Source organism: Chiloscyllium punctatum, chromosome 27 (assembly GCF_047496795.1).
Source record: "Chiloscyllium punctatum isolate Juve2018m chromosome 27, sChiPun1.3, whole genome shotgun sequence".
Lineage (NCBI taxonomy): Eukaryota > Metazoa > Chordata > Chondrichthyes > Orectolobiformes > Hemiscylliidae > Chiloscyllium > Chiloscyllium punctatum.
The window spans coordinates 70719895-70744914 of NC_092765.1; positions in this window are offsets into that span (position 1 = coordinate 70719895).

Genomic DNA, 25020 nt, shown 5'->3' on the forward strand with positions numbered 1-25020 from the left:
ACGGTCAGAGAACAGAAGGCATCGGAGGACAATGAGAGCTTTCAGGCCATCTTTTCTGCCCGCCATTCGGTTATGACTCATATCGTTCCCAAACCAATTTTCAGCTTTCTATATGTGACTCTTAGCTCCACTGAATTTAGGATCCATTCTTTTTCCCAGAGTGCGAATGAAACTGTCCCAACCGTCTCCACATCTGCTGGCAGCTGTTACACCGTATCTGTGCGTGATCGAGCTCAACTTCAGTCCCATACAGCAAACACATCTGTTCTGAGCAATGCAATCCCCGCTGCATAACAGATCGAACGGGTCTCTGACCCCACGGTTCTTCTGCGAGGCAGTTTTTAGCTCCTTCTCCACGCATGGTGAGGACCGGTGCTTCAAAATGTGGGGACAAAGAACGATAGGCACAAGAGTTTGTACAGGTTAGGTCGAAAGGGTTATTGTCAACTTCAGTGGAGTCCCTGCTTCAGAGTCTGGGTTTGAATCGCCCAGGCCTGGATAAAATTCCAAGTCAGGAAATGAAGATTTATTTCTCTTCTTGTGGCTAATCTGAATGAAAACCATTTTCTACTTCAACAGAGAGCACAGACCCGGTTCTGCCAGAAAGAATGCAGTGATTGATTGCGTCCAAATGGAATCATAGAGTCATAGAGATGTACTGCAGGGAAACAGACCCTCGGTTCAAACATGTCCATGCTGATTGGAAATCCCAACCCAATTTGGTCCCTCTTGCCAGCACACGGCCCATACCCCTCCAAACCCTTCCTACTCATATACAATTTCAAATGCCTCTTAAATGTTGCAATTGTACGAGCCTCCACCACATCCTTTGGCAGCCATGGCAGCACATACACCGAATAAATTGTCACTGCAAATCCCCTCCGAGGATCTCGCCTTTCCGAGCTGAACGTATCTCGCTGTTCATTCAATGTAGCTATGTCTAATTCTTGGAACTCCCTCCCTGTCGACATCATGGCTGTAACACTGTGTTGAGCACTTCGAGGACGAAGGAAAGTAACTTACCATCTCAATCTCTTGAATAATTATGGTTGGGCAGTGAAGCCTTTCCCAAAGAGTGACGTGCATTCTCCAGAATTTCGTTTAAAAAAACTGCGGTTTCCAAATGGACATCCGAAAGTGGTCAAGAACAAAAGTAAAGTTTCGAAGGGAAAGTAGGATAAACTGAAAGTCAATGATGACTGAAATGAAGGAGGCAGAAAGTGAGTGAGGAGCTGTTGGTACAAGGATCAATGTTAGTCCTAATGGTTTAGCCCTTACTGCCCACTGTTAACACCAACTCACACACCACTCCTGGTAAATTCACCAAAACTACCCTGGTCTCTTGGTATGAGTTTCCCTCTATTCAGGTGGTAAATCGGCGCCGAGAGGATGAATGCATACTGTTTATCCTGTCAGGTTAAAGAGGTGAAGGCATCAGTTTGAAATCAAAACAAGAAGAGATTGCCTCTTCCTGTACATTTTCAGTGGACAGTCACCATCTGTGAACTTCTTTCCTGCACAAGCGGACGTTGATATAAATTCTCATCGAGCAGCTTTATTACAAAAGGGTGGTCCGATTAACTGTGATCAAATACTTTATTAAATGCCCTTATTAATTTTAAGAACCGTGTCTGTGGTTTCGTCAGTTAAAACATATGGTAATAACCAGACGTTAATGGTGTCAAATGTTGTAAATTTTCTGTACATTGAAATTTCATTGTTTAAACGTCTTGTAAAAGCCGTATTGTTTATCCAACATCGCGAAAATGACGGCTCAGCATGCTTCTTGTGTTTGAGCTCAGACCATTATGATTTCGTGCTCCCAAGCCCTACCTCCTGATGTGGACCCATTAGTCTATGTTCTATCCTGCTAATTCAACGCAGACTTCGTTTTACTCTGTTCGACAAGGATTTGCCTATCTCTTCTATTATTATTCTCCTTCCGTCTTTTCTATTTTTTTGGGAATAATGAAGAGACGCAGGAGACACTGCAGACTTGCAGGACAATGTTGTAGTAATAACGCATCCAATGAGATCATGGCTCTCATTGTCTGCTGTCACCATTCATTGATTTTCAGCAAACAGCAAAGGCATCATAGTAATCCTATAATTGGAGTGAAACTGCTATTTTTCTGGTCTATTATGGATACAATTTAGAATTGTAAAAGCTCATAACGTTTTAAGTGAACAAATGTCACCTGATCTCAGACCTAAGTAACACAGACATTACTTGGAGACTGTGAGACCAGTTCTACACACTCTGGCCGGGGGGAGGTGGGGGGCGAAGAAGCCACGGAACAGCCTCCGATGTTAACACTTTTCCAAGAGTAGAAATGAAAAATGAGGGATATTAACAGACAGTGAGTGGGAGAATGTGGAAGAGAGTGAGATGGTACAGAGAGACAAACGGGCACAAACAGAAATTCTCCATTCACCATCGCTGCTCATCGACATAAAGGAGAAGAAAAAGGTAATGAAGGCCAGCCTTTCACCAACACAAGCCAACACCAACAGCATTACAGCCAATAAAGGAATTTTGCATTTTTACAGATGACGTCTGTCAACTAATGAGAGATTCTGTTAAGTATGCTGTTTCACGAAGTGGAATTGACAATTACCCAGGCAATAAAACAATAAAAATCATAAGTAGCCTGAATCTGTGATATGAAACAATAAATCTCTTTGTCTCCACAGATGCTGCCAGGCCTGCACAGTTTCTCTGTCAATTCCTATTGTTGATTCAGATTTCCAGGATTCACCCTTCTTTGTTTTATGCTAGTCAGAATCCTTTTTGTGACAATACTGGATTAATGGCCAGTTCCATACAAATTCCCTGCTTTGGGAAAGTTGTCAACAACATAAACTGTCAGGGAAAATCGCCCATTGCAACAGCAGTGAGACCACTGAGTCCTTAGCAGTAGACTTCCACTGAAAGTGAAATATGGCGCTGTATGTTTCCTCAACGAATCCACTTTTACTTTTTTCATTTGTGATCATTTTAGCTGCACATTCAGTTTACTTCTTTGTTCCATTTCTGTCAGCTTGGAAAAGACCTTTCTGCCCCTCTGCAGTGCGGGTAATTGGACATTCATCTTTTCGGATCCAGGCGCTACTATTTCTTGGAGGACCTTCTGTACTGCATCTCGGGTGGGGTGGGTGCGAGGCTGTACCACTATATTCACCTGTCTATAGATATCGGAGAAGGGTCTATCTATTCCACACCACCAGCCTTCCTTATCACTCTTCTGAATCTTTGTTATTATTACCCTTGCCATGGCACCTCCTTCTTTGATAACAGGAAACCGATATCCCGTGTCAGGTGTACCTGTAGCCGTGATGGATACGACTCAGTGCCAGTAACTGGGTACACAAGGATCTCTGTGTAAATATTTATTGCTTTATTTATAGTCGTCCTGGTTACCAAACGGGCATGGGTGGCATGTAAAGGTCAACTTAACATCCTTGGTTTAGATTACCGTCTGCGGTTGAATCCCAGACACCCCTGCCTTTAAGACTCATCCTGCCATGCAGCCCCATATTTCTATGAGTCTTCTAATCATTACTTACACTTATTTGGATCCGGTGTTGTCCGATGTGTCCTCAAGGTCAGCTACACGTTTGCAACGGCTGGCGTCTATCCACGTGGCTCTTTCGGGGATCTTAACAGCTGTCTGTGTTGTAGGGAGCCCTTGGAACGGTCCGAGCCAGCTCTTCGCCTACATGCTTTTGCTCCTGAAGTCTTTCACCACTATCCAGTCTTCAGGTTCTGGATTGTGCATCTTCCCTTCTGCTGATTGGGGTAGAGCTGCCCTTCTTTTGATTCTGTATTTGATACAGAAGTGTGGAGAGTTTTATACCGTAACATAATATCTCGTCCTCACATTGGTCTGTTATCTGTTTTACAATCGGTCTTGACCAATTCCTGTACTGTGCCACCTTCCAAACAAAATTTCAAACGTCCTAATATTTATTCTTCCTCTCCTTCATATACATTAGCACAATTGGAAATGCCTTTGTCCATGTCACCTCTAGTTCCTCACAACATTTTGCCAATTTATTTTTAAGGGTAGTTTTCTCTTTTTCCATTGCCCTATCGCTCGCTGGGTGACAGGCACAATGTTGCCTCACCTTTATTTCCAAGTAATCACTGATCTGCTGTAGGGCAATATTTATAAATGGCTTTCCATTGTCGCTGCTTAGCCTTTCAGGGATGCCCCATCTCGGAATTATTTCAGTTAGCAAAGCCTTGGCTACTGCATTGTCATCCTGTTTAGACGTGGGAGCACTTCCACCCCTTGAGAAAACATCAACTATTACCAGACAATGCCTTTTCCCTTCGCTGGGTGTTAGGTCAATAAAATCCATCTGTAAATGTTCAAAGGGTCTTTGGGATTTGGGGTGTTCTGCCTGATTCATTTGTATTCCCCTCCCCACATTATTAGTGGCACAGATAACACATTATTCACATTATTTTTATGAGCAATGAGTAAATCCCTTTTTGTACCAGCGTGCTGAAATATTGTCGTACATCCCCACTTTTGACACATGGTCCTTACCGTGTGTTACTTTGGCATAGAAAGGGAATAAAGATGGTGGCAGACAGGGTTTCCCACTGGGGCCACACCACACCCATTCTCTCATTCTGCACCCTGCCCTTGTCCATTCACGCTTCTCCTTCGATGTGGCCTGAGACTGTAACTCCCATAAGTCTGCTTTGGATTACAAATATTTGACATACACATGTCAAACTCATCACTTGGCGGCTGATTGGCTGCCGTCCTTGCCGCTCAGTCTACATTTTCATTGCCTTGAGTAATTGAATCATAATTTTTCCTGTGGGCTTCACATTTACATACAGTGATTGATTTAGGCAATCGGACTGCTTTCAGGAGGTCAGAGATCAGTCCATTTTATGTGATTGGCTTTCCAGTGGAGGTCAAGAAGCCCTTGTTTTTCCACAGGGATCCAAAATTATGTACAACTCCGAATGCATATATGCTGTCGATGTAAATATTCACTGTTCTTCCTTCGGCCAATTTACATGCCTCAATCAAAGCAATCAGCTCTGCTGCTTGCGCTGACAGATGAGAAGAAAGTGATCCCGCTTTGACTACCTCGTGGGTAGTTGCGACAACATACCAGACACTGACCTATCTCTTTGCTTCTGAATGCTGACCTATCCACAATAAAATGCCATATCCAGATTCTAAATTGGTGAATCCTTCACGTCTGGTCTCGGGCTTCAAATGTCATTAATTACAGCGACACAGTCATGTGGGTCTCCATTTCCTTCTGTGGGGAGAAGACAAGAAGCATTAAGGACGTTACATCACTTTATTGTCATGTTAGGCTTCTCCAAGAGCAGAGAATTGTACGTGAGCCAACGTGCTGCCGACATGTGCGCTGTGTTATGCTCAGAAAGCAGTCAGGATACTGCATGTGGGACCAGTCGGTTTTATTCAACAAAGCCGACTATGTCCCTGGAAGCTACAACAGCCTTTTCAAATGCAGGCACGACACGGAGGCATTTATGCATTCCTGCCATTACGGGATTTCAGCTGAGTTGAAAAATAAGCTACTGAACTCAATTTTGCACATATAATTCTGCATCAGCACAAATGTCATGCAGGCATGCTTCTCATCCACTGTTTGTACAAAAGGCTTGTTTGGATTTGGAATCCCAGTGTCGGTGTAGTTTGGAGTGCCATTTCAATTCAACAAAGGCACTCTCGGCCTCAGGGGTCACTGCAACGGACTGTAGCTCTGCAAACCTGAACCATAAACTATGTCACTTTTAGGTGCCTAAAGGGTTGCGTAATGCGGTTAAACATTCTAAGTAGGATCGCATGACCAAAAAGGATAACAATTGTTTCTTCATGTGAGACTTTGACTTTTGCTGGTTTGCTTGAACTCTGTCTTGACCAATGGCCTTTCCTTGTTCAGATATTAAGTGACCTAAGAACTTCAACTGTTGTTTCACAGTTGATTATGGTGGGGACTCACAGTAATCTTGAAAATGTCACGTGAAAGTATACTATTTGCCTTTGAATGGAAAAGTGAACCAGAATTGACTGTCGGCGTGTAACGGTACACAAAACAAGGCATTTGCTATTTCCACAATAGAGAGCCATTTACATCCGGTGTAATTAGAGCCAATATAATACAGGGGTTGGGAACATTTGGGGTGTGCGGAACAACAGCGTTCTTGATAACCTGCAGGTCATGAACAAACCTCCATTCCGCCAATTCAACTGGAATGCCTTTTTGAACTAAAAAAATGGGTGTTCTCACCAGTGATTATTCACGGGGGATTATCACTCCAGCCTATAAGAGAGATTCAAAGACTGGAGTAATTCCTTGCACAGCCTCGGGATTTAACTGCTCTTCTGCTTTGCAAGGACGATAATCAGACTACGGGGCTATTCTTAAGGATTCGTATGAGCCCCACATCGTGTTTGCCTTTTGGCCTGAAATCAGTTGGGACCCTTCTTAATCTTGGGTCCGAGACTTCTACCATAGGTAAACGCCAGACGACACTCCTGCCGGGGATTACCTGGACTGCCCTGTGTGCCTGAGTTAGCCAATTTAGTTTCTTCCTATACGTCCTTATAACTGCATTGAAGCAGATACCCACACCGACCCTGAAGATACACTCTTTCGTTGTTTGTGCCTATCGTACCCATGGTCCCAAATTCTGACACCTGTCACTGGATGCCTTCGCCAATGATCCGTGAGGAAAAGAGCCTTCCACATCAAAAACCAGTGTCTATTTACCATCACAGACACTAAAAAAAGTTTAATGTGACAGCACGTCTGTGATCATTCCAATAAAATTCGCACAATAACAACTGATCTGGTTTAACCAATCTCCTGAACCAATCCTTCTCTTTATGATTTGTCTGGACCATCGCGGTGTATGAGTGCTGTGCAGTGCAGCATATCTCCAGCAAGAAAATCGGTGTTAATGGGATTAATATGGCTACTTGCTTCCTGGGTGAGTGAATCGCTCATGGAACCTATTGCTCTCTGACATGGATCAGGGTTTCGTGATTCGTATTTTCCAGCCTGCACTGGTTAATCTTCCTTTTGTATTACCTGCAAGCCCGTCAGGATACTGCACAAATCGGACCCCAGTCTCACTATGAGTTCCCGAGACATCAGATTTAAAGTATAGAATTCCAATAACAGAAATGAGAATTGGAATGTTTCCCCCTTACTGGTTTTGCACAATAGGGGTGTGGTAAATCTCTCTCGTGTCATGACTCCTGATGCGCCCATTATGTTCAGGAAGTTTCTGTTCATCTTTATTTGAGTCGAATCTCTGAACTGCCTTGATTTATGAACTGAATTTGTTGCCCTTGTATCTTCCAAAAAACTAAAAGGTGGACCTTCCACATATAACATAGATGTAAGCATTGACTTATATGCATCATCGTTGTTCTGAAAATATAGTTCACGCTTCGCAAACTCAGTGCTCAGTATAGAGGTGGGACATGTTTCAGTGCCCATAAGGTTAGTAGTAGAGATGAGCATAAGCGAGTATTCGTTGCCAAGCATAAAGCAAAGAGGCTTACCTGTAACTTTGGGGCTGCCCACCTCCACCTCAGCCTTCCTCCATTAGTCACCCTGTTTCCCAGCCTCGAGGGCCGATTGAGGTTGTCTGGGCGTGCACTGCCTCACTCAGTGGTCCATTGCTCTGCAAACAAAGCACCGGCCAGATTTACCTCTGCCAGCCCTTCTTTTCACGCAGCACCTCCTTCCAGCGGCTGGGCGACCATTTGCATCATAGTAAGCTGAGCTTTAAGTGTTTGCTGTTCCATCTTTAATTTCCGTCATTCCTTCTCTTCGACCAGAAAGTTTTCAGCATGTAGCGCGTGGAGTTCCATCAAATTCAGGTTTCCCGTGTCCCAGGTAATACATTGGCAAGACGCCTCATGTAATGGGCGCCTGATAGCTTTTACATATTCCCTTTAAAGTATAATTCGCTTCTTCTTATCAACACTTCAAGGTCAGTGGCCTGAAACATTCGAGTGCATTTCCAGATATGAGTTGTTTTTTTCTAAAACTTTGGCTGTTGATATGGTAGTCTGCTGGCCTTGTAAGTCTGCTATTAGTTCGGTTTAAATATACATAGATTTTCTTTCTGTCTGCAACACGTTCCCTCTGCAAAGTCAGGCCCTTACTTTTTTTGTTTCCCTGTGTTTTTATACGTTTTAAAAGAAATGTTAATTTTCCATTGCAATGGACATCACATTATTTTCACAGGTCGGTGCAACATCGAGGGCCGAAGTGCCTGTACTCCACTGTAACGTTCTATGTTGTAAGATACATTTCCTGCTGGTTTCCGATGTCTCTCCTCACTGTGGAAACTTCCAGACACATCTTCCAGTGATTTGTCTGCACTTCATTCAATCCAGAAAACTGTAGTTCCTGCTGAGAATGTGATCTCTCTACAATGGAGAGAGGAAAACAGAGTCGATGACAAAGCTGAGATCACTTAACTTTTGTACAGAATCAACAAAAATTACCCCAGTCTTCCAGTGTCATGCCACTTTAAGATTGCATTGTGTACCCAAGCCATCATACCAGTCTCTGGTCTGCTGCAGTTCTTCTTCAAGGCACAGCGCAAGCTGGAAGATCGGGCAACTCATTTTCTCCTGAAAGACCATGCAGATTTCAGGACCCAATATCGAGCTCAATCATTTTGAATCCTGTCTGCCCTCTTCCACATTTTTCACCGACCCATGCATCCCATCAGTTCCGAACATGAATCATTGGACTCGAAGCGTTCACTGTCCTTTCTCATCATAGATGGACAAGAGCTGCTGATTTTGTTCAGACATTTTGGCATTTCTTCAAAGAGCATTTCTTTTTCCGTTGTAATTGCAAGACTGCAGGAACCGTCTGAATGCAGGAGGAGAAGTTCACGTGTGGTAATGCTAAGTGTTATGAGGACATTTCAGCAGTATGTAGCCGAACACTTAAAGATCCAGAGCACACGTGGATAAGGACCAGATACTGGAAAGTGTGACGAGGTCAGACAGACGTGAGATGGGTGTCCCGAACGAAATCGTTCTAAGGCAAACATTTGTGCTGAAAACTGGGTGAGGCCGCGACTCTATGGTGCAATGGAAAGCGCGTTGAATTTCTACGCCTTTCTTAAGACTGCCATTCGAAAGTTGTGGATGCAACTCTCATCAGAGTCGAGTTTTAGTTTATGGTTTGAAAGGTGTTCAGACCAGACTCGGCTGCTCATCTGCAAAACCTATAACATTCATGCAGAAACCCAACTGTCTCGAAATGCAAGATTTTCCTCACAGCGATGAATAACGTCGATGTCTATTTATGGTAGAGATCGATAAATATATGTTAGACACTTGGCAACACGATGATATGGATACGCTGGAAAAAGACATAAAAGTGCTGTGTGAGCTATGATTGTACAGAATGGCGTGGCGGGGCAGGAGCGGTGTTAAGAATGGCCTACTTCTGCTCATTTCTGCTTGAGTCTTTTCTGGCCCAGGTTTTTAAACAATCACAATGAGAACAATGTGAATCTACACCAAGTAATATTTTCTGTCTCACCTCCACTTCGCTACCCTCCAAGCTGGAAAAGATAGCTCCTGTTTCAGCTTTAGGTCAGACAGTGGAGGATTCTCACAAGTTCCCTGTCAGGCTGAACATCCCTTCAAATAGGTTTCCAAGTGGACACATGGAGCAAGCGATTACATGGATGCTAGGGATTGAAGGACAGATTTCCCTCTTGCTGGGCTAGAATTCCGGCCAAGGTAATGAACGTGAATTTGTGACATTTTGAAACTCACTCTGGATTCTTGCGACTTTACTAATTAAACTAAAATTCAATTTGTCCTTGCATAACATGATTAATTTTTCACTATTTACATAAAAAAACTTTGCCACGTGCCCTTTGATGTAGTAATGCAGAAGATTGTTGACGTTGTGTACAGTGTGGGTCATTGTGCCGTATGAACATTCCAAAGGATGCTGGTGAAGTACCAGTGAATCGAATTCTCTGACAAATTGATACCGATAGAAGGTAAATCCCAGTACAGTAGCGACATAACATTGCCTGTGATCAACGCAGGAAACCACGGTAAACGAGCACACAATTTAATTATGCTTATTTTCACCACATTTTACTATTCATTTTCCTGAACCTGATGCTCCATAATCGATGATCCATCATCGATATAACCTTTTCTGCGCTGTGTTTCATTTCAGATCTTCAGCAAAAAATGAGTAATTGGTTTGAGGGGCCCAGTGGTAAGATCAGTAGCCATTGCTCATCAGTACACGGCAGCTCCAGTGGTGCAATTCGTCAGTTTGATGTAATTGCACGACAGACTGGAAGTGCGTAAGGTGCCAAATTTGCACATTTGGTTCTCGCCAGGTGTTGGTTTTACTGATAGTGACCAGAGATGATTGCAACTTCAAGCTGAAGAACAGTTCAAACACCGAATATTACACCGCAATAAAGTTCATTTTGGCCCTAAAGTTACGTCGACCTGTGATACCAATCTGACCAGTATTTTACCATCATAATCCCCAAGTTTATACAATGACCATTTCATTGCCCTGAAAGTTGTTGAGTCTACGAGTGTTGAAGGCAAGGCTTTCAGCATCCTTTCTACTCACTGATAAAGGAACCTTCCTCGATATCTATCACCCTCAATTGACATCGATGTGCCCTTGTACCAAAATTACCATTTGAAGAAAAATGCCTTCACTGTCCACCTTATGGCAACCTCTGATCATCTTCTTGTCTCTTTAAATTCACCCCTCAAACTTCTTATCGCTATCAAAAACCGCCTGAAGTCCCTCAAACCTTCCTCGTAAGACCATCTCTCCATAGAAGGCAGCATTTTAGAAGACGTCCTTTGCACCCTTTCCAATGCTTTCACATCCATCGTATAATGTGGTGACCAGAAATGCACGGAACTCTACGAGTGAGGCCACACCAGTTAATTCCTGGAGCTGCAAAGTGATAATTTCACTCTGAAACTGAATCACTCTCCCAAGAAAAACTAACACACCGTACTCCTTGCAAACAAACCTGTCAACGTGGGTATTAACTTTCCGAGTTTTATGTACATGGGCTCCGAGATCGCTCTGCACATCTACACTTCCAAGAATATAACAATTAGCCAAGAACTCTTTATTCTTGTTGCTCCTTCCAAAGTAAATTATCTCACACTTTTCCACATTAAACTCCATTTGCCACCTCTGTGGTCAGCTCTGCAGATTATCCATGTCCCTCTGAAACCGTCAGCAGATATTGGCACTATTGACAACATTGTCGATCTTAATGTAATCTGCAAACTTATGAATCCATCATTCCATGCCCTAATTCAGGTCATTTATACAAAAGACAAACAACAGCGGACACAAAAAGGAACCTTGTAGTACACCATCAGTTACTGAACTCCAGGATTATCATTTCCTATGAACTGCCACACTCTGTCTTCTTTCAGCGAGCCAATTTCAGATCCAAACCGCTCAACCATCCTCAATCCCATGACTCTGTATTTCATGCAACAGCCGACAGTGCCTTACTGAAAACCATATCCACCACATCAACCCCTTTACTCTCATCCACCTGTTTGCTCACCTTCTCAAAGACCTCAATAAGGTTTGTGAGGCACAACCTGCTATTCATAAAATCGTACTCACTGTCCCGAATCTACTTCTTCCTTTTTCGATGATCATAAATCTTATCTCTTATAATCTGTTACAAAAAGTTAGCTGCAAGGAAGTTGAGGATCACTGTTTTATAATGACCAGCATTGTCTCTACTCCACTTCGTGAAGAAGGGGACAATAATTGCTAATCTCGGGTCTTCTAGCACTAATGACATAAACACTGACGAAGTAAAGCTTACAGTAAAAAGTTCTGGAATCTCCTCCCACGATTCGGAGAGAATCCTCGGATACATCCCATCAAGTCCAGGGGACAAACCGATTTTTAGACTTTCATGAATTGCTAACAACTTCTCTTTATGAATGCCAATTTCGTTTATTCTAATAGGTTACATCTCAATACACTCTTCGACAACATTGTGTTTTTCATTTTTGATATGATAAAAAAATACATTCAGCGTCTCTGCTATCCGTGGACTCCGCTGACAACTTCGCACTTCTGTTTTTGACAGGCCATAATCATATGCTAGACATTCTTTTATTCTTGAGCTATCAATTAAAAGCTTCAGGATTGTTCCTGCCAGACAAAGACTTCTCATGCCACCTGTTCGCTCGAAGTAGCTCCCTCTTTAGGCCCTTCCTGGTTAACTTTTAAATCCCAAGCGTCCTACCTCAGCCTTCATATCTCATGTTTACATACGCCTCCTTCTCCTTCTTCTCAAGAGATTCAACGACTTCAGTAAACCCAGCTCCCTGTGTCGACCTCATATTCCCTGCATGACGCATACATACTTACCAAGGACTTGTTTTTTCCTTGAACAAGCTCCACATTTCAGGTGTGCACATCCCTTGAAGTTACTTTCCACATGCGGTGCATCTTAACTCTTGCCTAATCGGATCACAATGGCCTTTCTCCCCGCGATACCTCATGCTCTGCAATAAATACCTATGCCGATCCATCACAAAATAAACAGAACCGAATTGTGGTCACTATCAACAAAGTGCTCACTTACCTCCCAAGAGAACAGCTGGCTGAGTTCATTACCCATAAGCAAATCCAATGTGGCTTTGCGTCTTGTTGGCCTGTCTACATGCTGCGTCAGGAAACCCTCCTGCACACATTGGACAAAAACTGACCAATCCGAGGTGCCGAACCAATAACATTTCCAATCAATATTTGGAAAGTTAAAGCTCCGCATAACAAGTACCCTGTCCCTTTTGTTCCAATCCAGAATCATCTTTGCGATCTTTTCCTCCATAAATCTAGAACATTTTTGTGGCGATCTCTCCATTCCTGATTCTAATATCAGTCCATTCTACCTCAGCAGATTCAGTCGCGTCCTCACCAATATCCTTTTTGCTACCATAATACTGTCCTTGACGAATAATGCCACATCTCCCCCTCTGAAAGGACCCTCCTGTTCCGTCTGAAAAATCGAAACTGAGGTACCAGGAACAACCATTCTCTTTAGTCCTCCGTTCATGTCTCTGAAATGGCCACAACATCGAATTTCCAGGTAACAACTAATGACACCTACCTTATCCCAGATGCTTCTGGCGTTGAAGCAAACACACTTCAAGCCACCTTCATCCTTGCCAGTCCACTCTTATCAACCTGATAAGCTATTTATGACAAAACCACTCACAACCACCTGCAAACTGGAGGTACAATTCAGCTTCGCACTCCGCGGCTGAATTCGTTAAAACCCTCATGAAGAGCTTTGGCAAATTATCCCTTCAGGGTATTGGTACTCTTCTAGTTCTGGTGAAGACCATCCTGTTTGTAAATGTTCATCGACTCCAGTATGAGCCCCAACTATCCAGGTATCAGAATCTCTCCCTCCTGCACCATCCTTCCAACAACATTTTTAAATGCTCTCTCCCTACACTTCATCTCACTACGACGTAGAATGGGCAACAAATCAGAAAGAACCACTCTGTTTGCTCTAGATTTAAGATGTCACCCTCGATCCCTGAAATTCTGTCATACATTCACATCTCTTTTATTACCGATGTTGGTGCATATGTGGACAATGACTTGCGGTTGCCCACCCTCTCCCTTAAAGATCCGGAAAACACGATGTGAGATATCACAAACCCTGGTAGCTTGGAGACAACACACCAATCATGAGTCTGCCCGATATCCACAGAATCTCAATCTGTTCCCATCGATATGGAGTCCCATTAAGTAATGCTCTCCTCCTCTCTCCCCAACCCTTCTGAGAAAAAGGGCAAACTCTGTGCCAAAGACCTATACCCAATGGCTATCCCCTCGGAAGTCATCCCACCGAAAAATAACAAATATGTTCAACATGTTACTGAGGGGCACGGCCACAGCACATGCCTGCACTCTCTGCCCGTTAGTGTTTCGGCTCCCGACTGTATCCCATCTATTTCTTGTACCTGAAGCGTTACTGCCTCCCTATAACTTCGCTCAATTCCACTCAGACTCCAAATTATCTGCCATCAAACTACAGTTCCCGAACGCAGTTGCCAAGGAGAAGGAGTTGGGTGCACTTCCTGCAGATGTGGATATCTGGGACATTATTATAGACCCTTACCTCTCACATTCTACAGAAAGAAATTTCAAATGTCTGGCAATCCATTCCTAATATTGTCCACATACACACACTCAGATATATATATATATATGCGAACATATATACATGTATATAAAAATGTGTGTGCACTTGAATGCATGCGTGTGTACATATACATTTAAAAGTTGCAAAAGGAAGTTGATTGAAACGGCATTTGTTTTTTAAAAAATGATTTTGTGGAGTGTTCTGTCCTTGGGAAATATCTCAGTTACTTACAACCAGCAGAAATATTCCCTGAGTGAATATCCATCTCTCAATAGAGATACAGAGGTGACGTTTGAAGATGTTGACGTTTCTAATATCGCTGATCATGTGCTGTTTTAAATTCTGGAAAGGACGTTTGTTTGGTTCATGTTACTTATTTTGTTGCAACCTCGCACAGGCCATTAAAACAATCCAAAAATTATTAGATTTATCTCATTGGACAATGTTGTCGGCAAAACCGGAACCAAAATGATAAAGATGTTTGAAGTATTGCTTTAAAGATTATAGGATTCAAACAGGAACATTTTTCGTGTGTTGTCACTGGAACTTTTGGGGGAGATGAGTGTGCAGCAAATGGTCTCACTCCCTTCTCTGTGATTGCAGCCAAATGTCCAAGGCAATAGATGAAAAAAAAAGGTGCATTCCATCGACAGGTCAGTTCCCAGTCACTATAGTGTAATTTTGCTTTGAATGTCGCCATCGTATAAAGGGTTAGGTGAGTGGGGAGATCGGGATTCTGATGGTAAGCTGAGACATTGCGATAATTAATCCTACACTGTTGGCATCACTTTATATCATAAGCCAATTAGGCAACGGACTGAGCTTACCGACTTCCCTTTAATGCTAAGGTAACAGAAACAGCTCAGTTCTTTTACAATTTAGAGAAGTTCACGTAGAATCAGTAGACGCTGTCCATTCTCCCTAACTTCTTTTGATTCCAGTCATCGGCATCCATGTCTTTTATCATCTCTTTTATATCCCAGGGAAGTCCATCTTGAGAAAGAATGCTGTTCCGATGCAACACATGAAAACCCGCTCGAATGGTGTATACTGTCATTACCAGTATAGGGAAGATGGGAGCTAGTTCAGTCACAGGTGAATCGGTTGGTTGTCACACAATGGATCAACCACTGACTGGGAAAAGACTGTTTTTCTTCACTTTTCTCCCCTATATGAACATGTGATAAAACAACACAGCAAGGTATCATAGAATGCCGACAGTTAAGAAACTGGCCATTTGATCCAACAAATTCACACCGATCCTCCAGGTATTAACCCCCACAGAACAATTCCTGACCCTATTACTCTTCATTTGCTCCTGAATAAGGCACCTTCCTGACAGTCGACCCATTTGGATTCATGCCATGTCCCAGGCTCTTTGAGGCAGCAGTGCTAACCAGTGAGCCAATTTGCGGTCCTGCAGCAATATTTCAAGGCACATGCGGAAGCGTGTAAAATGCGTTTCCTGTCAAAGAGGCTCCGCTTTTGTTGTTGTCGTAATCAGGAACAATAATCCTGATTCCCTGACCAGGCAATGAAACCAAACCACAGCGGTGATAGTGCTGAATTGTAACCACTAGCTAACATTTAGGATGACAGGTGCAATTGCATCTTTTCTTAACAGCATAGTTGTTTCCTGCGATGAGACGTTTCTTCCAAAATACTATTCGTGACACTGAGCTTTTACAGCACACAATAATGCATTATGTCAATGGCAGTCCATCAAACATCCATCCATTCTCATTTCCAGCTCCAGTAGCCCGCAGACTGACTTCTGAAGTGTTCATCTTAAAGAGACGTTCCCTGCAAAGGTTGAATCTCAAGTGAAGAAGGAATGAGACTGAAGTCAGATACCATTCAATTTGATCATGAGCTGCGGGAGAACTGAACTGCATTTTCAACCAAAGAGGAAATATACAGACACATCTTGTGAGAATGACAAAGGCCATAGGAGAGGCCAACATTCAGAAAATGAGGAATTGAACTGTTTGCCTCTTCATTCTTCACTTCGGGCTTTAAAACCCGATTCTGTTTGCATAAGCAAAGGGGTAAACAGGCAGGCGACTGTCCTTCGAGGGCTGGCACAGTCGTGAATAATTGGTACATGCTAATCGTTGAACTCTCCACCTGTTGAGGTAGCCTGGCTAGCCGTGCTCTTCCAGCCTCCTACCTGTTTCATTTGGATTCCAGCAGATTCCTGCCTCTACATAAGGAATGGAAGCATTCAGCCGCTTCGCTGTATGTTATCCTTCCCCACTATTTCACCGTTACTTTACTGTTTCGACTGTATCACGTTGTTCTTCCGGCTAAACGAGAGCATTCTTGGCATCAGACGCTTGTCGTCCTTGCGTTCCTCGAAGTAGAAACATAGAGGGGGATTTCGAAAGTCAAGCAGATGAGGCCTGGTCCGTGGGGAAAATCACTTCACGATGTTCCCTCAGAAATAATTCCAAGCAGCACGGAAAATGCTTCTGTGAATGTTTGTTGCAACACTTGTAAACAAATTCAGCAAGGCCCAAGCGAGATTCGAATACATGACCAATGCTTGATAAGACCTCTGAGCTATGGAACCACCGGCAAGGAAAGCGTTTTTGAGACTAACAGAAAATGATGAACTCTAGCACAACAAATTCCATCGTCCGAGGTTCGTGATGCAAGCTTCGTTTTCTGTTTTAAAACACAACTTGAAACCCACTTCTTTGATCTCTTGTTTGATATAACACTTTGTCAGCTTCCCAATATCTCATAATGTGACTGGGATCAAAATTTGTTTAAACTCCATCCAGAAGAACAGCTTTGAAGTTTCCATTATGTGAAAGGCACGAAGTAGTATTGATAGCAATTAATTGCCCTTCATTTCAACAAAGATTATCGTTTTTCTTCTCCCGTTGTTGACTAATTCGTTCCTATAGCATTGTGCGATTTACGTCGTGAAGAGATTTCACAATTTATGACCTTGGTTGATGAAGTTGAGGTACCAAACGTGGAACAGTTCAAATCGAACATACTCCGGAAATTGGAATTCCAGGCTATGCAGGTATCTGAGAGTGCGTTTTAAAACAAAATCTTGGGTGCCGTGGTCACTGGCTGGGTTGGCATTTATTGAACAACACTAATTGCTCTTGAGTGGGCTGGAGGACATGACAGTGATAGACAGAGCGAAGACAGTCAAGAGATTTGCAGAAGTGATAAAAACGTTGGTATTTAGCTGCCCGGTAATGGGTGAACAGCGCTTGTTGTTAATACTCCCACAAGCAGCAGAGTTGTTGAAAGATCTCAGGACTACATCTTTGGATGAATAACCCGCAATCCTTGCCCTTCCAGCATGTGGGAGCCCGTGTGGAAAGATAAAGCTGCGAAGGCCGCAGTACACGTTTGGGAAAATGTGCAGTGGTAAAAAAATCATTCAGGTAAGGAACAATGAAACACTGAACAGAACGCAAGTGCACCCTTGAATTGAGGCAGAGGGAGTTAGGCCAGAGCAGAGGGGGAATTTGAGAGGATGGATGGAAGTGTGTTACCACCGTTTAATCCAAATGAATGGATGAGAGTTTGAGCTGCAGAAGAGCGGAGACCTGGAAGAGTTAATGATGTTAATGAGGTGCAAGTAGGCTGGCATGGTGACGATGACGATATGTGGTTGAAAGCGCAAAACACGGTGAAGGATGTCACTATGGTTATGACGTGACTCGTTCAGACTCAGACAGTTGCGAGGGAGAAGATGGAGTCAGTGGTGAGGCATTTTCTCCTCACACATGGTCAATGATGCTTTCCAGCTCATCTCATCCATTTACCGCAACTCCACTCTCCAAACCCATCCCTCCAACAAGGACAGAGCTCCCTTATCCATCACTTTAAATTCCAGCAACCACCGCAGACATCATGTCATTATCCGACATTTCCACCACCTGAAAATGAACCCCACCAGCTAAGATGTGTTTCCCTCCCCACCCCTATCCACTTTTTATAAAGATCATTCCCTCTATGACTCCCTTGTCAAGTGCACGCCCCTCAAAAAACCACCCTCCCCTCCTGCCCCATTCTCATTCCAACACGGGATAAGCAAAACCTCCACCCACACCTCCACTCTGTCGCAAGCCCCAAAGGAGCCTTCCACATCCATTAGAGTTTTACCTGCACTTCTACACATAATGTTGAATGTATCCATTGCTCCTGATGCAGTCTACCTATATTGCGGAAACAGGATACCTAATAACAGTTCGCTTCAGAAAACACCCCCGGACACCCTTAACAAATAATATCACTGACCCGTGGCCGAACACTTCAACTCTCCCTCCCAGTCAGCCAAGTTCATTCAGGTCCTGGGCTTCCATCGCTCTCATGAACTGTCCTATATATTGATCTTCCTTCCCACCTATCCGCTCCGCACTGCTCTGCGACCAATCACCAAAACACCCACCTCCATACACCTATCACACTCTCAGCTACTTTGTCCAAGCCCCATCCACTCCAATTTGTCTCCCTACCCCCTCGGTTTACAAGCTTATTTCCTGATCATGGCCCTTGCCCGAAACGTCGATTCTCCTACTCCTTGAATGCTGCCTGCCCTGCTGTGCTTTTCCAGCAGCACACGTTCGACTCAGGAGCGAGTCAGTGGATTTTGATTTCGGGACTGAAGACAGAGGCCTCAGCTTTGCCATGATGCAATTCTAAGAAATGTCTGCTCCAACAGAACTGCATGTCAGACAAGGCAGGACAGCGTTTCACCTGGAAGGAACAGGGAGGTGATCGTGTTTATATCCATCTGCAGAGCTATTTGTTCTCTGTGGTGGATGCTGTGTGCATGAAAGATTCTGACAAAATTCTGGTCACATTCTAATTGTCGAAAATCCCTCACCCTCAGACCATATCTTAGAAAGTATCCAGAGTCTTGTGAAAGTTGCTTTCCCACTCTCATGTTTGGATAACATCAATTTTGCAGGATATTAGAAGGGGAAGATTTCCAAACCAATCTCTCCGCTGTGATCTGATAAAGTCGCACATTTTATCACAAGTAGAACTTGATCAGAGAGAGAACATGAAAGGAAAAAAAGCCCTCTGGTTACAGTGAGAGAGAGATCGTTCTCTTATTGTGTGTGTGGACAATGGTTCTACCCATCATCAGAGCTCACAAACCACAAATGCAGTCATACTAAGGAAAGTCTATGGAAATTTGCGTATTCATTTCCTTGTCTGAGCTGAATTCCCATGGAGGCAAAGATTCCAGGAAAAAACGATTCACCTGCTAAGAGTGTGGAAAGGGATTCACTCTGTCTCTGACCTGCTGCAGAACCTGCTCGTTCAAAATGAGGAGAAACCATTTCAAAGTCTGGACTGCCGAAAATGCTTTAAAACGTCCAGCACAACGCTCATACTAATTAGAAACCTTTCATCTCGCCAGGCTTTGGAAAATGTTATCAAACCTCTGCGTGCTTCATCTCTGAGAAATATGCTCACATGAATCCTTTAATCCTGCAACGGACATCGCAGGGATTAAGGTTTTTGTCATATGAATTTCTTTTTTTTAAAAAAGCTCACAATTTCCATATAAATATATTAATTCATTTGAATCTGTTGAATGATATAAGGAGGGGATTGGCATTCTTAAAGAGGACATCATAAAGGTCAAGCGAGAATGTCAGATCACATTAGCACGTAAAGTTAAGAATATAATCTAAAGAGATTCCACAAGTACATTAAGAACTAGAGACGAAATTGGACCACTTTAAGTTGAAAGAGCTGACTTTTGTTTTTAACCTCAGCAGATGGAGAGATATATAATGTTCACTTCGTGGAGAACGAAAAGAACACTACAACTAAATATTGATGTTTATAAAGTCGTTTTCATTGTAAAGAGCAAGTGCTGGAGGACTTGAAAAATATGAAGAAGGATATTTCTCTGGGATTTGATCTCATGTATCCCAGAACTTTGTGGCAAGTTAGGGAATGAAACTGTTGGGCCTTTCGTAGAAATAATTGTGTAAGCTATTACTATGAGTGAGGCGCCGAAAAAACGGGGAGTTGCTAATTTTGTGCTTTTGTTAAGAAAGGGTTACATGGAGAATCCTGAGAACGATAGACCTGTGTTTCTGACGATGGTCTTATGTAAGTTGTTGGATGCAATTATAAACGATTAGATTTAAATACATTTGGAGATACAAGGAATAAATAGGAATAACCAGAATGTTTTTGCGCGAGGGAAGTTGTATCTCAAAAACATGACTGAGTTTTCAAGGGCATAACTAATATGATTGATCCGGACAAAGTGGTAGATATTGCTCACTTGAACTTTAATAAAACCTTTTTCAAGGTTCCACATGTTTGCCTGATTCAAAAAGTGAGATCACATAGAGTTCGATGAGATTTCCAATTCGATATAAAATTAGTTTAACAGCAGGAGGCTGGGGATAGCCGTGGAAAGTAGCTTTCAGACTGGAGGACTATAACCGATGGTGTTCCACAAGGATCAATGATTAGCCCACATTCATTTTTTTTCATTTAAAGAAATGATTTAGGTGAGAAGTTAAAAAGCATGGTAAGTAATTTGCAAAATTTGTCGGAAAAGGAACAATAAAAAGGTGATGAAAGATTGTGAAGAGATTTTCTCGTCAGGTCAATTCCTCTCTCTGTCCTCGAGTTTTTAAAGCGTGGGGGAGTGGGGTAGGGGCGGGACAGTGAGAGGCTATCAGTCCATCGCACAGACCAGTTTATCAGACGTCCATCTATTCTCGTCCCAGTTTGCAGCATTTGCCCCATAACTTTGAGTGTTCTGACTTTCCAGGGAAAATGTCAATGAGATTCGCTCTGTGAGCTTAAATGACACAACAAAGGTACTGACGGTTGATCGGGTTGCAACATCTTTGAGGAACGTATTCTCATGTTCAAACACAGAGGCAGACACACCGGCACATTCCCCGACAGTGACAAAGTCCTCATCATTATACTCAATCCATACGCTTTACGTCCGCAAATTTCTCTGGTGAAAGGTGGTTTTAAGTGGAATACAAGCCATTTCTCCAAAAAATGTGAACCGTTTCTGTGAGCTGCGATATGAAGAGGATACTGAGCTGAAATAGTCCCACACGCTTCGCATGTGCAACTTTCAGTAACACAAATCCCACCAAATCAAGGCATCTTGCTCCTGGGATCTGACAGGATAGCGCCCAGCTAACATTCCTCACGAAAACTAATGACACACGGCAAACTCTAGACACTTTCACGTCTCGTCTCGTCTCGTTGTGTTTCTGTCCCTGTCACACCTCCAGATTCCTCTTCATGTATAGTCCCGAGATGAATGAGCTCTTTGATACAAATGCAGACACATTGAGAAAATGATCTTTATTTGAAAAGCAGAATCAGGGAATGTAAGCTGCGAGGGCTTGCTCACGGCAGGGCAATAAGGCACCACGGGTTCATGTCCTGATTATCGTATAGACTGATTCCACCAATGGGCACCGTACCAGTTATTACCAATTAAAATCTTCCAATGAATACCGTGCCTGACAGAAAGTAGCTTCGACCCCTTCCTCGCCGAGTGCCATTTTGCAAACAAGGTCCTGTTCCTTCACAAACTGAGTTTTTCTCAGCTGGCCATGGATGCGTCGAGCACAGAAAATGCCCTTTGGCCCACTAAGTCTGCACATTGCAATACAATCCCCTGAACCGTTCTTACCTCATTTGGCAGCACTTTGCTCCAAAGATCAAACGAATTCAGCACTGTAAGTGTTCGACTATATGGGTCTTTCATGCTTTGGAGGTTTCTGCCTTTTCAATCATGACAGGCAGTTGGTTGCAGTTTCCCAAGCTTCCTTATCTGGGTTATATGCATTTTACTTCATCCTGCGATTTGAATTTCAAACAAAAAAGCAGAGAACAAACACACTTCTAGTTCACTCTCGACTCTCAATTACAGTCAGCAAAATGCTTAACTGCATGAGGAACTCACAGTGGATTTAACGCCCATCGCCTCAATCACTTGGCCACACCTGCAGAAGTACGCTACTAAACAGGTTTCAAGTTCTCCCTTCCTGTGGAGCTGAGGAACAGGCAATCATTGTTAGGTTTGTTTGAATTGAATCACCACAGCTTCGACAGGTTAAAATATCAAGACATGATTGGTCTGTGTAATCAATCTCGATATTTCAAATTATCATTCATTTCGAAGCAAAGACAGAGATTGCAAGATAAACTAAGCTTGTCTGGCAGCATCTGGAGATAGAGAAACAGAGACAACGATTCAGAGCTTCTTCAGGAGTTTCTCAGAACTCTGTTTTTCTCACAGGGGTTCCATTCCTGCCGAGTTCCTTGACCAGTTTTTGTTTCTGTCAGAGATTCCCAGCATCCGCAGCACTTTACTAGCCATTAAACAATAAAGAAACACATTTGTCGTTCCTCACTGGATAGGTTTTCCGATTGGGAGCATATTCCCGAACCTCCTAAAGGATTCGGATGGATAAGAACAGCGACCGCTCATGAGTGGCAACACCCTATCGGTTAACAGCCGAACGAGAGAATTAATTGCTCCACAGAGACTGGGGAGTTCCTTGTCGCAAGCTCCTTGCAGGATCTCATAAAGAAGACTGTTAGCGAATTCAAGAATTCGTCTGACCTTCATAGAATGACAATTGTCCTCGATTGGTTTGACGTTTCCAAAATGAATCCTGGGGCATTCGTTGTGGAAAATGGGAACAGTCTGATCCCACGCCTTGCCGACACACTCATGTCACCGGGAACCAGCTCTACTAAAACCGGGACCTCCTCCCTTCGTGCCTCATGACGAACATATTCCTGACCACGGTAATACCCCGGAACTGTGCAGCTGAAGAAAAAAGGATGTTGTGATTGTCGCTCCGTTCCTGGGTCGTAGGAGAATAGCACCTGTTAGTGAAGAGCCGAAAGCACTGACTAACATCGCCACATAGACTGATGAGCCAACGGCGTCAGTGATCTCTGAATGCAAGCTTTTGTCTGCTCGTCCCCCATGGAAAATCCTCCTTAATTAGCTTTACCTTTCGAAAATACATCTTTGGAAATTCATTCTGAAGACATTTGAATATTCTGCTCCCACCCTCTAAAGACATAACCATGGCACCAGGAACCAATTCTCCTCCAACCGGGACCGTGACTCTTCCAGCCTTTCAGTGTCTTGTCTGTGACCGTGTTTTGTCATTGTCCCGAAGCTGAAATGAGATTTGACATCCTGACGTGCAGGAACGAGAATCTTTTCAATGTCACAGATCAGTTCAAGTCCGGAGAGCATCAGCGTGAAAGCACTGGCCTCCGCAAGCGTGGAAAGATGTCAAAACTGTCTCTGCACAGTGGAACAGTTCTTCGTTCATTCGCCTCTGGATCCGCTTCCCAATAAATATATAAAGATTCAAAAAACTCGAGACTAGGATTCCTGCTTTGCTTCTTGACAGTTTCGCCAACTGCCAATTGGCAAAATTTTCCAAGAATCTCTTCACAACCCTCTTCTTTGCACTATGTCCAGAGATAAAGGAATCTCACTTTGTGGAGAGATTCCCGACTCTGGGAATGTTTTGTTTGGAGCAAAGAAGTTTAATGGGAGATTTCTTCGGAATGTTTACAATGATTTGGGCGGAAGTGGTGTGGATGGGCCGTTGATGGTCAGGAGGAACTCCTTCCCCTGACCAGGGCAACTGACCAAAGGACGAGGAGTGAAGACGTTTAAGGGAACACACAACTTGTATCAAATAATCTCAGTGAAACTTACATATTCACCATGTGTTTCTTATTATCTGTGGATAGAGGAACAGAGCAAACGTTTTGAGTCAGATCCGTTTCTCGTTCAGAACACAAGTTTTTTGCATGTCAACAATTGAGCAGACCTGAGTAAATGTCGAGTTGTTGAGACGGGTTTTCTGGAGTTGCAGGGATAACTCACCCAAGAGGAAATCATTTAAAATCAACAGTGAGGGAAACATGTTCTGTATTGCTGAGAGATAGAATGGATGTGAAAGATCCATTTCCATGAGCAGAGAGATTAACAATACGGCAATGGTCGAGTAACAAAGATGTTCTTGTATTTTTACAGCACCTTTCAGCACCACTTCAGTCACAGACACTGAAGTAACTTTGAAGTAGATACGTCATTGTGAAAACTAAAGTGCTAATCAGGGCAGTATGTTCAACCAGAGGTCAAAAAAGACCACTCAGAACTGGCCCTGGAGACGCAGGTGAGATTATGCTTTACTTTAAGCGTTTGTTCCTCTCTGGTTTATATCCAGAATAGTGCAGGACTGGAGGTTCTAATCTCAGGGGAAGGTGTTACCCACAAAGACACAGATGAGGAGGATGTTCTCACGTTCAGAGGGTAGCAAGTATGTAGAAGTATTAACAGCAGATGTCTGGCAGGACTCAGTATATTTAAGCCTTCAATTATCTCTCTATTAATAGCATGGAGCAAGTGGTAGGGTGAAATGTGAACAAATGTGCTGACAATTCACACTCGTGGGAGCGCATATTATGTTGAGAACGTGGCATTTCGCACAGGCATATAGATAGGTTGAATGAATGGGGAATAACTTGTCAGATACAGTTTCATGCCGGCATTATGAGGTCATGCACTTTGGTCGGAGAAGTCAAAAGAAAGAACACTATTAAAATCGAGGGAAAGTAGAAGGAACGTGTGAGACAGAGGAATTTCATGCCTGACACAAACATGTTTAGTATCATCTACTTTCCCTGGCAAAAAGGATGGCTTCCTTTCCGAATGCTCACAATGAAAGAGATGGTTTCCAAGGAAAGTAAAAAACCCT